This window comes from Saccostrea cucullata, unplaced genomic scaffold, assembly GCF_032062105.1.
Source record: "Saccostrea cucullata isolate Sc308-1 unplaced genomic scaffold, CSIRO_AGI_Scuc_v1 ctg3, whole genome shotgun sequence".
Lineage (NCBI taxonomy): Eukaryota > Metazoa > Mollusca > Bivalvia > Ostreida > Ostreidae > Saccostrea > Saccostrea cuccullata.
Window position 1 is genome coordinate 344,892 of NW_026935858.1, and position 6,394 is coordinate 351,285.

Sequence of the window (6,394 nt, forward strand, 5' to 3'; positions counted from 1 at the left end):
TTTAGTGCATTGGTTTATTATTTCGATGAACGGTGTTGCCATGGTTACTAGAAATTGAATTTTCTGTGAAATTGCTTTAAAATGCTACTCCTCCTACAATTTTGGTCTGATTTCAATATAACTTGGAACACAAAAAGACTACACTAAGGTACGTAATTCTGTTTATTGCTGTCTGCTGCAAAGTTTCAAATCCAAGTGTTACTTTTCCTTTGTTATACGTACAGACCAGTAGAGCATCAGTCTCATCAGAGACTTTTGGTTTATTGAAATTTTACTCTAGTGTTCTTTAGAAAAGTGGAAAACCTTGAAAATTCGAAAGAGAAAAAACATGTCAAATTTGAGTGTCTGAAAGATTCTGTCTTTTAAGAAGAGAGATCATGATCAGCAAATATCAAATAATTAATTTAAATGACGTCAGAGAAACTGGAAATTCATAATCAATTGGTTTATGAAGATCGTAAACAACTCTTGGGCAGCGCCTTTATTATATAGTAAAATGTTTGTTTGTTTTGTTGTTTACTTGTATTATCTAATATGTTTTGATCGAAAATAAAACAAAATACTTAAGAAAGTTTCATATCCTTCATTCTAGTAAATATGTTTTCTTTTTCAGATAAAAATTCATGCTACATTTTAGAAGAATAAGCACTAAAAAGGCAAACAATTCATAGAAAGTCGGTGGGGAGGTTCCTTTGTGGCCCGGAGAACCCCGTCCCAGCCCCTCAGAATTTTAATTTCTATAGGGATGGTTTACTCTCTTTATTTTTCATTTTGTGCGAGTTTTTCCTGTTAAATGTGAGATTTTGCAGAAGGAGCTTGGTTTACTCTGTCCATTAAATGGTCTTGTCCAGATGCTAATAAATTCACTATAGGTCCGAATGTCCCATTTTAAATAGTAAGAAGAGACTAGGTTCTCTCATTTCCTTTAAAAAGTTTTCTATGTAAGTCCAATTATTGAAAATCAGGCTTTGTGAAATGGCAATGTTCTTTTATTTTTAAAGAAAATGGGTGCATTGGAGCACATTTGGTAAGCGAAAATTGGAGCTCAATCCTCTATCTCAAAAATAAACCTTGTCAAAAATATGGGATAAGAGGTTGGAGTCTATGTAAAATATTGAACAGCTCAAATTTTGGCCATTTTTTAAGCAAACTTTGGAATTTGAGGATACTGACAGAAAGTTAATTTTTCTGATATTCACAGGACTACTCTTTTTGAGTATGATTCTTTTTCACTGGTAATGGCCCCTCTCGGGTGACGCAGTGGATAGAACATTTGCGGCAACGTCGCGGATTAAGGAGTTGAATCATTACGTTGCTGATTCGAATCTCGAAGGCAGATGGAGATCGTTCCTTCGGAGATATTGTATAAAGCAAGGTGCCATGTCGCAGTAGATGTTGGAAGGAAAAAGATCCCTCAGTGGTCAATGGCCGCGAATGCTTGTTATAGGTCAAAATTTGCAGTCCTCCACTGGCAAATGGTGTCGTCTCCATATGAGTGAAAAATTCGAAGGAGAGGCGTTGAACAAAAAAATTACCAACCGACTTGTAACAATCTCCCTTTCCGTAAGCAACCCCCCCCCCCCCAAAAAAAAAAAAACGAAAAATCATTTTCAGCACTTTCACAGATTTTGACTATGTCAGTAATGACTAAACCAATGGGTTGAAGCCGTCACGAATTTCCTTTTTCTTGAAAATGATTTGTACATGTATAAGTTTCTCTCTGAATTATGGAAAGGACTTTAAAAAATGTTTGAATTCTACCTTAAAATATAAAACTCGATACAAAGAGATATATTAATGATTGAGTACTCGAATAAAACACCCTGCTTTTCGATCATAAGATTCCAAATAAAATTGATCCCTAGATCCCTAAAATACACTTGTACAAAGTACATTTCAGTTTTAATGTATACCTGCCTGCTTTCATGTAATAAAAACAATAACACCTTTTAAAGAATAATAAATACATGTAGTTAATTTTTTACAATAGATAATTAATGACAGTAAAGAAAACAACCTAAATTTAAATATAAGTAAAGGTTATATACACATAAAAGTACAAGTAAAGTTTTATAATAATTACAAATTGCCAAATCATAAAATTTGCCCTTGAAACAATAAGTGTGATCTGACATAGGAGGACTAGCAAAAAATATATTGCATAATCGGCATATAAAATGTAGACAGAAACTTTGTACAGCTTGGAAAAATCTGAAAAGGTTTAATTTACATGTACGATGGGTGTTATTATTAGTTAATAATAATATTTACATTTCCAATGTCTTTGTTGAGTAAAATTAAATGTACTTTATTTCCCCATCAATGTTTTGGCACGGTTTAAAAAAAACACGTGCAGGGCGGGACAAACAGCTAGACAAAAGCAGTGCTTGGGGCACGTGGATTGGCGGAATCAAAGTATATAAATATAAGGAATAACTGTCAGATTTTTCAATTTCATAAAGATTATCAATCGATTGGCTTGTGTGATAATTTTACGCATAAACGCCTTCGGCGTTTATGCAAATTATCACGCAAGCCAATCGATTGATCACTTCATGAAATCGAAAAATAAGACAGTTATTCCTTAATTAAAACTAGGTTTTTCTTTCAGTGTTGTATGAAGTGCGTTAGCTGCTGGAGTCGAAGCGTTGTAGTTCATGTCCTCATGAATTTCTCAAAAATTCAGGTCATCTCTTTTATAAATGATATCGAATTTGTAATTTGTTTTTAAGTTTATTATATTAATCAGTTAGAACTTACATATTGAAATAAACACTAACTAAAGTGCCTCTCAAAAACAGGCACTGGAATAGGAAAACTAAAACTGTAATAAACAGCTTATATCCTGTGTAGAATTCTTTTACCATATAAGAGCAATAATTTCTACAGGTACCCTGTAAACTTGTAAACAACATATTTTTTTTAATTGAGAATACAAATTATCTAAAGAAAATTAAATTTATATGTTCGTAAACAATAAATGAATGCGTTTCGTAATTCAAAATCTCAAATCATCAATAAAAACTTGATATCAACCAATTTTTTTTTATTAGAGAACTGAAGTGACCGTTGAAGCAGAAACCTTATCTTTCATTTGGGTACTTTTCTTTGGAAAATTTTTTTTGAACTCATAGTATCATGAATGAATTGATTCATTTTAAAATGTTTATTTCATTTTGAAGAGGCGTTTGCTCTAGATTGGCGGAGTAAGGGGTTAATCCTACTGCGGACGGTCCTTCGGATAAGAACGTATTGACAGTGGACGCGTGGTGTTGCATTAGGTGCTGGGCACGGAAAATACCCATCACATCTTAATGTCCCACTCCCCTGAGTGTCGAGTGTAGGGATTAAAAATTTTAGCCCTTCTTCGTCAAGCAATGGCGTCGAGATCAAAAATACTCTTGAAAGGAATGCTTAACAATTAAACATTTTGAATTTTAAAAAACCTTCAGTTTCTTTAAATGAATGCAAATAGTAAATATTTTAAATGTATGCAGACGCTAATTACATGCTACATCTCAAAATCCATATTATATAACATGTTAGCCCTCAGGCCCATAATCAGTAAACGTCCCTTTGGCCTTCCTGCAGATATGACTCATTATGACTTTTAGTTTATTGTATCCTCTGTGTATATCAATCACAGGCACTTGTTTCGTATACGGGGTATTCCATACTTATTTTTACCATAAAGTACTGTAAACCAACTTTTATTCGTGTGCGAGAAATTTTCGCGAATATTTATCGCCGCGAACTGCTCCTCAGAGTGTCTTTGTTTATTTAGAACATCGAAAAAGGCGTGATCGCGAGAATTTATCGTTGCGAATTACATGTAGTTTACACGCTGTAAATCGCGAAATAAAGTCGTCGCGAACAAAAGTTGGTCTACAGTTCAGGAATAAATGAGTAGTTTAGAATAAAGAGGCTCGACTAGAGACGTCTGAAACGATTTAATTGACAAGAAAAGAAGTCTTTTTAGTGAACGGTGTCATTTTAAAGTACATGTAGGTTTAAAATAAGTTAATGATTGATATATTAACAAAATACGAGCTGGAAATGGGGGTGTCTGAAATTAGTTAAGTACCTTGTGGTAAAAATAAGTAGGGGTACCCCGTATAAGAAACAAGTGCCTGTGATATCAATCCATGCATCCCCTGTTTTTGTCGTGTGCCCTTTAAATTTTTAAAAGACTTTTGTAGAAGTCCCGGCCTCTCTAGTTTTTATGGCCCCGGATTGAAAGATCCCGTGGGTAGATTGCTTTTGTCCTCTCTGTTTGTTTCTCTGTCTGTCTGTTGTCAACTTTAACCTAGCCCATAACTATGAAGTGGGTTGGGCTATTGCTTTCATATTTCACAGGTGTATTCCTTGCGACAAAATCGTTCTATGGGTACCACCAAATTTTAACTCTTGACCTTGGAGTTAGACCTACTTTTTCAAAAGAATACCACATTTTAACCTTGGCCATAATTTTTAGCCTCACCTGAGCCGAAGGCTCAAGTGAGCTTTTCTGATCACATTTTGTCCGGCGTCCGTCTGTCTGTCTGTAAACTTTTCACATTTTCGACTTCTTCTCAAGAACCACAGGGCCAATTTCAACCAAATTTGCTACAAAGCATCCTTGGGTAAAGGGGATTCAAATTTGTTCAAATGAAGGGCCACGCCCTCATTCAAGGGGAGATAATTGGGAATTAATGAAAATTTGGTGGTATGTTTTAAAAATCTTCTCCAGAACCACTGTGCCAGGAAAGATGAAACTTATGGGGAAACATCCTCAGGTAGTGTAGATTCAAGTTCGTTCAAATCATGATTGGGGGTAGGGCGGGGCCACAATGGCCGACCAAAGTTTTACATAGAAATATATAGGAAAATTCTTTAAAAATCTTCTTCTCAAGAATAACAAAGCCATAATTGATCATATTTATTTGGAAGCATCCTCAGGTAGTGTAGATTCAAGTTTGTTCAAATCATGACCCCCGGGAGTAGGGCGGAACCACAATGGCCGACCAAAGTTTTACATAGAAATATATAGGAAAATTCTTTAAAAATCTTCTTCTCAAGAATAACAAAGCCATAATTGATCATATTTATATGGAAGCATCCTCAGGTAGTGTAGATTCAAGTTTGTTCAAATCATGACCCCCGGGTGTAGGTCGGGGCCACAATGGCCGACCAAAGTTTTACATAGAAATATATAGGAAAATTCTTTAAAAATCTTCTCAAGAATAACAAAGCCATAATTGATTATATTTAAGTGGAAGCATCCTTAGGTAGTGTAGATTCAAGTTTGTTCAAATCATGACCCCCTGGTGTAGGGCGGGGCCACAATGGCCGACCAAAGTTTTACATAGAAATATAAAGGAAAATTCTTTAAAAAATCTTCTCAAGAATAGCAAAGCCATAATTGATCATATTCATATAGAAGCATCCTCAGGTAGTGTAGATTCAAGTTTGTTCAAATCATTTCCCTGGGGTATTTGGCGGGGCCACAATGGCTTTGTTCAAAGTTTTACATAGAAATATATAGGAAAATTCTTTAAAAATCTTCTTCTCAAGAATAACAAAGCCATAATTGATCATATTTATATGGAAAATCCTCAGGTAGTGTAGATTCAAGTTTGTTCAAATCATGACCGGGGGTAAATCGGGGTCACAATGGCTGACCTAAGTTTTACATGAAATATATGGGAAAATACTTTAAAAATCTTTTTCTCAAGAATAGCAAAGCCATGATTGGTCATGGGACTACTTTTGAATTTAAACATTTTTAAATAATAAACCAATTTCTACTTTTTCCCAGCCACAGTGCTCAGGTGAGCGATGTGGCCCATGGGCCTCTTGTTTAACAGGTAGAGCTAGGGCTTTTATCCTTTACATGTGTATTCATTGTAACAGGGCCTTTCAGCTGGTACATGTATAAATATGTTTGACCTTGACCTAAGAGTTTGACCCATTTTTTTAAAACTTTAACCTTGGTCATGACATTTGAAAAGTTAGAAATAGGGCTTTCATATTTCACATGTGTATTTATTGTAATAAGACCTTCCCTTGGATACCAACACTTTTGACCTTGACCTTTGGGGTTTTAAATACATTTCAGAGAATTCAACCCTTGCCATTAGCTGCCATACGGGGGCATCAGTGTTTCACAAACACATCTTGTTTGAAATTGTCTCCTTATTTAAGATGTCTTGATATTTCCAAAAAAGTAATTCCTCGTTCCTTACTTCCTTGTGAATAAAAGCTCAATTATATAAAACCTATTGCTTATTATTATCGACTAATCTTATAATAATCAATTGAAAAACGGTCGCACTTAGGAGGTGAAAATCTCCACGCAGTAAAATTCTCCAACAAGCAGATATCTTGATCGTAAGGATGGATAGATTTTGAATAG